Source organism: Hordeum vulgare, unplaced genomic scaffold (genome assembly GCF_904849725.1).
Source record: "Hordeum vulgare subsp. vulgare unplaced genomic scaffold, MorexV3_pseudomolecules_assembly, whole genome shotgun sequence".
NCBI lineage: Eukaryota > Viridiplantae > Streptophyta > Magnoliopsida > Poales > Poaceae > Hordeum > Hordeum vulgare.
The window spans coordinates 40,683-50,516 of NW_025422683.1; the positions used below are offsets into that span (position 1 = coordinate 40,683).

The 9,834-nt window shown below is 45.1% G+C and overlaps 1 pseudogene; it reads left to right on the forward strand.

Moving 5' to 3' along the window:
• Window positions 1-848: 848 nt before the first annotated feature.
• On the forward strand, window positions 849-8,136 carry LOC123422623 (annotated as a pseudogene).
• The last annotated feature ends 1,698 nt before the right edge of the window (window positions 8,137-9,834 follow it).

A 9,834-nucleotide genomic window follows, 5' to 3' on the forward strand; every position in this document is an offset into this window, starting at 1 on the left:
GTTTGGATCCAAGAGACTAAAATTAGTCTGACTAAAACTAGTCTCTTTAAGAGGCTAAAGTTCCAAGCACCCCTGACTAAAGAGAGACTAAAACTAGTCTTGAGGCTAAAATCTTTTAGTCAGGGGTACCCCTATTAAAATGTGCATTAGTCCTCTCTCTCCTCATTTAACTCATCATGCAAGTTCTGGATTGGAGGGTTTGGAGGATAATAAATGCTCATTAACTTGATTTTAGTCTTTTTAGTACTTGGATCCAAGCATGGTTGAGGCTAGCAAGTTTTAGTCTCACTACTTTTAGTCATGGGACTAAAACGTATCCAAGCACCCTCTAAATACAGTACACACATCCGAAGTTGCTGCTCGGTTTCAGCATGTTAGTACACCGCCAAATTAAATGGCGGACTTCTTTCTGGGAGGAAATTCTGACTTGTGTAGAAGACACATGGGGCCCACCGCACTTATCTTTCCCCTCTCAGCTCTCACCAAACTTCACTTACACGAATAATAGTACGTACGTACATAATAGGCATATACATGCTGCGGCTTTCCTAATTTCTCTGGACAATAATAACACGGACAACTTGTTGATGTACCTCAAACAAGAGAGACATGTTTACGAATTGTCAACGAAAATATGTGAGCGGTTTATTATGACTGAACTTCTTCAGATGAACGGCCCTACAGGACTGAAATTTGGTCTGAAAGCGATTCCTTGCTTGACGACGGAGTCTCTCCTATAACAGTCGGCCGAGACGCCGACGCCGCCGGAGATGATGGCAAGAAGCTTCATCAAAGCTGGACAGACGCGCTCGACGACGACGTACAGCTGGCCTCCAGACAACCGCAACATGTTGGGCACGTTGAAGCCTATTCCACACATACGTAAATCTCAGTCTCCTGTCCGCCGCCGATATATGTATTTTCTGGTTCTCTCCGAGTCTTCACCAAAGAGTGCGGCTGTGTTTGACATTGCTCATGCCGACCACCTAAACAGCACCCAAACAGCGTATGTAAGCACCAGCGTACGGCATGTGTTTATGCCAAATACACCTACCGGCCCTGTTTGGAACTACAATAGATTATAATAATTTAAATTATGAAGATAGATTATATAATCTGGTTTATAAAAATAATCTAGGTGGACATGTTTGAAGGCCAGATTATATAAACTGTAATCCAGGTTTATATTGTACAATGACATGTATGCCATCTGTTTTTTAGCTGCAAAGGTAATAATCTAGGGAGTCATGTTTGGAGGACGGTGGCGGTGGCAGTAGGTAATTATCTCCAAGTTTCTAAGGGTAATGGGTCATTAGTAATCCATAATCTGATTTTAGCTGGGGTAGAGTAGATTATGAGTTTTTAATAATCTGGTCATCTAGTTTTTATAAACTGCAATATAATCTGTCCTGTTTGGAGACATAATAGATTATAAAAATCGGATTACATAATCTGAGTAGTTCCAAAGTGCATCTTAGAGATATATATGAAGTCCGTATATTTGGTAGTTTAGAATTTATAATCCATCTCCTACCTTATCTTTATCTTTAGAAAAGGTTTCTTGCCCTTCAAGTTACTCCTATATATATATTCGTCCATAAAGCTCAATACAACATTCATCATATTTCGTAACAATCCATCTTTCTTCCTTGTAACATGGTATCTGCCGCAAGTTCTTAGACCTAGCCACCGCCTGTCGCTTTCACCCCGCGTCCCACCCCCGGGGCGGTCGGCCTCCATAACCGCCGTCGGGGACCGCGCCGCCCGTACCTATGGTTCGTTCGCCACTCGTGTTGATCGGCTGTCCTAGAGAGTATTCTCCCGATCTCTTGATCCGGGTTTTCTCTCTCGGCCAGTCGCATTGGTCGGCTTTTCCTTTTTGATTTTCCGATCTAAGATCGGTTTGGGTCGCCCGCCGCCAGCAACGATCCCGCGCCTCTACTCCGACATCGGCGCGGCCCGGCCTCCACACCGACCCTTCAGCTACGCGCGACGCTGGGACCCATCACGGCTGTCGACTGCGTGTGTCTGTTTGCCCATCGTCCTATGCCGGTTGTTGTCACCCTTCTACGACATGGACTGCTTCATCACCATCCGCCTTCGTTGCCTCATACGGTCACGCACCGGCTACGTCGGGTCGGTCCCGGTTCCGGCCGCATCGGCCTTGTCGGCTTCCTCGGGCTGGCCGCGTTGGCCTCGCTGGCTGCCTCAGGCCGACAGCTAGCTGTTGGCTGCGTCGTCGTAGCCGGCTGCCGGCACCAACCGCGCCGGTCTCGTCGGCTTTCTCGGGATGGCCGTGTCGGCCACGTCGGCTGCCTCGAGCCGGCTGCTAACTGTCGGCTGCGTCAGCCTCGCTGGCTGCCTCTGGCCGACTGTCAGCTCCGGTTGCGACCGTCATCATCGGTTTCATCTCATACGCAGCCACCCCGCCTCCACCGAGCTACGTCCCAACCTCGCACGCGATCGGATTGATCACCCACCAGTTCGCGATCCACCTCATCTACGTCGTGCGACCGATCTGGCCCGTCGGTCGCACGCGCCTCCGTAGGTCCCGTGAAAACTGTCCCGAGTACAACATGTCCCTCCACCGATCGATCATTGGTAACACTACTGGTTAGGACTTGGCTGAGTTTCTCCCTTGTCTGGGTTATGGTTCTTGATTCTTTGAACATGTATGCAAGTTAGGGACTTCTCTTTCTGATGTCAAAATCAATCAGGAGATCATCTTTAGGGACAAGATCCTGGTGCACGTAGAAACGTCCAATTAAACATGTGGATAAGCCAAGAAATGGATTTTTGCCACAGCTAGCTTGTCAACCAATAAATTCATGCTGTTATTAATTGTTTGTTCATCTTACACTAATACAGAATTTCATGTTGGTTTTCTAGATGAAAGATGATCACCGGGCCTAAGATGGCATTTTTTTTCAAGTTTCTTGTGGAAGAAATGAATGTATCGAGACGTATATTAATTCTAGATACATTCATTTTTATCCATTTCTTCAGAAGTATTTCGGGATGGAGGGAGTACTTAATCAAACATGTTTAAACACTTTTCGGAAGAAAAAAAACATGTTGAACAACATAGCCAAAAGAATTTTTCATCGTTGCCTACATATATAAGGGAGGATCTGGTACTTATATATATATGCTTTGTTTTTCGTTGCTTTTACTACAGAAGTGGCAGTAAGAAATAGCAAGCATCCTTTAAATTTATTAATTACTACGAATTTCTCAACTAATACACAAACACAGAACCTACACCTAGTAGGTATTTATATTTTCCTACAGTTCTCCTCTTCCTAGGTACAAAATTAGTTAGTTTGCAGTAGTCCAATACATACTAACATACACACCAAACCAAGTGGCCAACTAGACATTATCATATGTGATGATTTGCTTCACCAATGGTAATATAAACTACTAACACGTCTCACTATTGTGATGCTTTCATTGATTCAGGCTCAAGAAGACAAGATCGCGTCGACAAGGGCAGAGATGGGCGAAGTGAGAAAAGAGAACGAGAGGCTGAAGACGGTGTTGTCACGGATGGTGGAGGACCATCGATCCCTTCAGAAGCGGTTTGATGTTCTCCAGCAGCAAGAGCATGGCAAGAACCTCGTCGTGGGCTCACCGGAGCACACATTGCCCGCCAACAGTGTCAAGGATCCGAGGTTCATCTCTTTGCAGCTCGGAACGAGCACCAGCACCAGCACCAGCAAGCACAACAACATGGGAGAAGAAATCAAGGGCAGCTAAAATAATCTAGACAACAGAGTTGTTGGTGCAAGATCTGATGGAAGTGAGATGAAGGTGCGGCCGGATGTGCTGACGCTGAGCCCTGTAGGCAGCTCCGAGGAAGATGCCACAGAGATGCCGACAACCTCGTTGGCGAGCAAGACATTGAAGAACCTGAGGAGAACCGATGCCGAGGATGACGTGGCTCAGGCAGCCGCTGGCTAAGAAGGCCAGGGTGTCGGTGAGGGCAAGGTGTGACACACCAACGGTACATACATACATGTACCTAAATACATATACACAAATTACAAAGAAATTAAATTTTAAAGGAACGAGAATGGAAATTCAAATGGGTATATGATTTGAATGTCTGGTTTGTTGGCCGTGAGATGAATGATGGGTGCCAGTGGAGGAAGTACGGGCAGAAGATATCCAAGGGGAACTCGTGCCCGCGCGCCTACTACCGCTGCACTGTCGGAACGGGGTGCCCCCTCAGGAAGCAGGTATGATATGCATTGCATGGTCAATAATATGTCACAGAATAATCCCAACATATGGTGGTATCAAACAAAATCGGTGGCAAGAAGTGTGTTCTGCAAAACAAACTTGGGCAAGAATCATACATGTGTTGCTTCTGAACACCGTGATACTACTTAATTAGTATTTCCTCTGGTTTGTAAAGTTACCTCGTTCGCAATTCACACGCTTCTAGTAAAAACTTGATCATAAATTTGATCGACAAAATATTAGTTACATCATATGCCAAAAAAACATTAGATTAACATTCAAGGGACGTTTCCAGTGGTATAATTTCGGGCATATAACTCATATTCTTTTGAGAAAATTAATGATAAAAAGTTTATTAAAACGTGTGTGCACCTTGCGAATTCGAATCGAAATAGACAGATTACTTAAGAATGTGAGCTTAGGCATGTTCAATAGTAGCCTTATTTTTTGGCACAAAAACTGGGTGGATTAAAATATTTAAGGCACAAAACTCGTTTTTTTGGGCACGACCAAGCGCCCGTCTCCAACAGCAGCCCTATAACTGAGCAAGAAATTGGGCACAACTACTGCCCTAAAATAGGGCAGCCGAACGGAGGAGCCGGCCATGGCTCGCCGTGGCCAGCTGGCGGATTCGAGGGTTTTCGGCTGTGGGTGGGAGAGAAACGATCGCGCGTGTTTGGAGGCAACCTTGCATTGTTTGGCAGCGCCGAACTGCCCTATATTTGCTCCACTTGGAGTGTATTTTAGGGCGGTCCAAAAAATATTTTGCATTTTTTTTGATTAAACAGCTGTCGGGGAGGATTTTCCCTCGTGCCCTAAAAATGTCTTGTGCCTAGAAATAAGGCTACTATAGGAGATGCTCTTACATGCAGAAGTTGGTACACACTAACAATGCATTATGCAATCTCTATTAGAGGCGGCTCGGTAAGTACTACCGAGTGGCATGAGTGCGGGGGATCGGACTCAGAGATCGATCGGAGCCTGGCCTCATCACTCGGGAGGGTCGGAGCCTCCGGGAAAGTGGAGAGCAAAGCATGGACCACTGGCTGCCGGCGCCTCTCCTGCCTGGGTATGTACGGCATCGCCATCGGGTGCTCTCTGGTGGCGATGGGAATCCCTGGTATCGCTTGCGCCGTTTCCCCGCGCACGGCTTCTCGGCAACCTGCAATAGCAATGCCACAAGGGTGTTGTTGGGTTTTAGGCTGATCGCATCGAAACAAGCTTGCCCGACATGCTAGTGGCCGATCGGGGTTTAGAATGCCGGATATTGGAAAAGGCTATGGTGGGCTTTGGGTTGGGCTAGCGTCCCACATGGTTTTTCAAGAATACACACAAGTGCGTGTATCTTATATCTTATATTAATAGAAGGAGATGGGAAGAGCCATGTCCACCAGTCTCCATATGTGTGCTGCCCACTGAAAGCAAGCCGACTAAAAATAGAAAATTTCCCTAAAAAATAAAGGTTCCGTTCATTTTTATTATATATATATATATATATATATATATATATATATATATATATATATATATATATATATATATATAATGCAAACATTACATGTCTTTCCGGAAAAACGTCTAGTGATCCAGCGAATGTTTTCCCGATCCATATACGTGTATCTAGCGAATATATGCTGTGCATTTGGAGGCCTTGTGCGGTGGTACACCAAATGTTGGAAATATATCCATGTTAAAAGTTCTCAACCTTTTTGAAAAAAACAACCTAGTTCATAGACATAGCATATATATATCCAACATGCTACAAAATTTCAAATATAAGTTATGCTTGAGAGATAAAATACAACATATTCAATGTGGTAGTGTTAACATGCACAATTTCACAACTCTATTTGAATTACCTACTATTCGTAGCATTTTTTTCTCAGGTTTGTGTTTATAACTGAAATTTCATGACATGTTTTTTCCCTTTTTTCCATTCAATTCAAATATTGGATTGGGTTCCACTATTAGGAGATTAAAATATCAAGAAAAGTAAAAAAAAAAAAAGCATCCTAATGCAAACGAAGTAACACAGAAACGTGTTCAAAATGTTGAAACCAACATCAGCCAGCTGCTGCATTCACCGCTAACAACAAAAGAAAGGAACCGACAAGGGACAAAAATAGCCGGCAGCCAAACATATTACAAATTCAATCATTCACTAAAGGTATTCAACCATGTAATTCCTGCTCCAAAACATCTTCATCACCTCTAGATGACAACTCTGATCAGTTCATCATTCATTTGCTTCTTTTAACCACCTTCTTCCATATCTTTGGCATCATCTTCCTCCCAAAATTTCATGACATGATAAGCGTAAATTGTGTGTACTTAAGTATTCAATTTCAATAACTTTTAGAGCATCGCTTTTTTCGCTAGTTTCACAAGTACTTCACATATAAATGAGTTTGCACATTTCTGCGCTCGGTATAATACAATGGAACCGATTTGCACTTGAACTAATCAAGTTTTCAAGTAAAATTCTTAACTGATCGAAGATGCTTTATAAATCACGCTCATATTCCTTTAGTAGCATGCACACCATGGTCTTCATTTTCAGTGAGATTTTGATTTCTTTAGTAATTTTGAAATATTACCTTTCGATCAAAATATTTCAGCAGTTTCAGTAGTACATATGAATTCAAATATTTAAAAAAAATGAAAAAATAAAATATTTAATTGAATTCAAGTGAATATTTCAGCATTTTGGCCGAAATGCAAACCGAAATCACTGAAATTCACTGAATTTTGGTGATTTCGGTTGGTATTGAAATGTTTCTGAAACTGAAAGTGGAAACCTTGATGCACACACACTACACATAGCATCTGCACTCCTCACCATGGTGACGAACTGACAATGCACGTACATTTTTTCCCCAGGTGCAGAGGTACGCAGAGGACAGGTCGATCCCTATCACCATCTATGAGGGCGCGCACAGCCACCCGCTCTCCACCTCCGCCATCGCCATGGCCTCCACCACCTCCGCCGCGGCATCCACATTCATGTCAGCCTCCTCCACCTCCCCAGGCTTGAGGCTTCCCCTCTGTAGCCTCCAGCCTCCACGGGCTCAGGTTTGACCTCCCGATAGTGACCACCATTGACCCCTCCAACCAGCTCGATGGCCTTCCATTCTTCCTCTCGACGGCCACCAGCGCTACCATCGGCGCAACCCCGTCATACCCCGCCATCACACTCGACCTCACTTCGCAGACCTCCTCACAGCGGACCTTCTCCCTCAGCCACACCAACAGGTTTTTCCACCAACTTCACTGGCTCTCATGACCAGAGCAGCAGCACTAGTAGGTACCCTTCCACGAGCTTCGCCTTCTTCGACTCCAGCACGAGCCAGCCTGCCTAGTGCGACCACGTGGAATGCTGGTGTGGGTTCGTACCTGTACTACGGATCGTCTCGCGCGCACTACAACAACACCAACAAGAGCTCTTTTGAGTTCATGCTGAGCGGCATCCACGGAAGGCTGCAAGCTTCAGTGGCGTCGCTCTACCAGCCGATGCATGTGCAGCAGAGGGTGGCTCAGTTGAGTGGCGGCAGCACAAGCACAATGTCGCCGATCGTGCTCACTGACATGATCGCCAAGGCAATCATGTTGGGCCCGGGCTTCCACACGACGCTCGCAGCTTCCATCACGTCATACGTCGGCAACCCGGCTGTAGGAGGTGGCAAGGGGCTCTAGAGGGGGAGCACCCTAGTGTGACGGCCATGGTGTGTTCTTCGACGCTTCAGGCATGGTCGTCATCAACGACGGCCACACACAAAAGGTTCTCCGAACAGCATAATGGTGTTGTACCCGTCGATGGCGCTGTTGGGCTCCACGAGTGCAACTTCTTCCACATCTCCCGTCCAAACATCATGGAGCACATCAATTAGTTAGCTCTTAGCTGAAGGTTCTGAGTTATGTTGTGGATTAATTCGACCATTTAGTGTAAACTTATACTGATTCACCATTCACAGCCTAAACACACATCAAGATTTTCTGTTTGTGACAAGCTATTTGCATGTTGCTTGGAAAAAATTGGCGCAATGACCCTACCAGATAAATCTAAATTCGGACAAGAGAATGACTAGGCCTGCCGATTTCTCCCGTCTTCCCGCATTGCTTGAAGCCCTCTTCCTCTGTCAACCTAGCTAGTCCCCTGTTGTATTAGCACACGATTATTTTATGGAACTGCAGCGGAAACAAGTAATCTTAGGCTCCGTTTGATTCAACATCCGGACCAGAGTTCTTTCGTGAAATGGTCAAAAGCTAATCAAATGAAAAAATTGTATTGGAGAATCTCGCAGGGTAGTGACTTTAGCGCAGTGTAATTTCCACACCCGCATGCAAACCCTCTACACTAGCAACCACTATTGTGAGGGCATACATTTTGCAAAAACTACCCATCTCACATTCCATTGGTCGTTCCTTAGCACGACTTCAAATACTAATTCAAGGATCGTTGGTCAGTATGGAAAGTAAAATATGAAGTAACATACAAGGAGAAAATAGCTCTGGCAATATTGCATATGCTCCTCAAACAATGTCTGGGTCAGGAGTACCTCCGAACTGTACTAGTAATATCTACACATTGACACCATATTTTAATGTGGACCCCCTCCCCTCCTAATTTGGGTAAAATCAAACTAATGAACTGAAATCATCCAAATCTTCTTCCATTCTTATCAAATGTGGGACACAATAAGTTTTATCCAGGTAACACTAGAGGCAATCATACATCAAGATTTCTGCATGTTTGATAGAAAAAAACAGGATAGGGTCTACAAGAACAAGGGATTGAAACAATCTCACCAAGAGAATGGTGGAACTGCAACTTGAAGGAGACAAGGTGGTGAATCTAATCTTCACAACCTTGGGGATAGATTCCTTTGCTTGATTGGCAAGGTTTTCCTAAAATTTTCCTCTCCTTCCCTTTCACTTTCTTAGTTTTCTCTTCTCTTCCCCAATGGAGGCTCCACCCAGATTTATCATTCTTTTTGGCGGCTGCTAGGCGGGTCATATCCCTAATTGGTAGTGCAAAATTTTGTCACCCTAATTGGTAATGGGCTCTTGCACAACTTTGGGCTGCCTAAAATGCTTCAAATATCCATCTTCTACCGAAAAAGGCTTTCACCCAGCTTTATAGATAAAGCAAACCACCAAAGCCACAAGGTTCCATACAAGATCCAATCCAATCACACACAACACAAGTACATGAGGGTTCTGCTAAGGGCACAACTCAACAAGGCCTAAAAATAATACAAAGGTGAACACGCCACAAAGCGAAGGAGCTAATCCGGCTCAGGTGGTGGAGGGAGCGATGGCGCCAAACAGAAGGCCATCGTCGGGAGATCAGCAGTGCAAGAGTTGATGGCGTCCTCGTCCTGGGTGCGGCTAAGCGGCAGCCAGAACTGCAAGTAACTACACATTTTGAACACAGTGTCAGTCGCACGAAGAAGAGGAACACCTTGAATCACAGGATTATTGCGAACCGTCCACAACGTCCAAGCGAGGACCCCAATAACCAGCCACCTAATGTGGCGTCCCGCAGCGGGGGAGCCGTGGATCTCGGTGTAAAGGCCAGGAAAGTTGGTG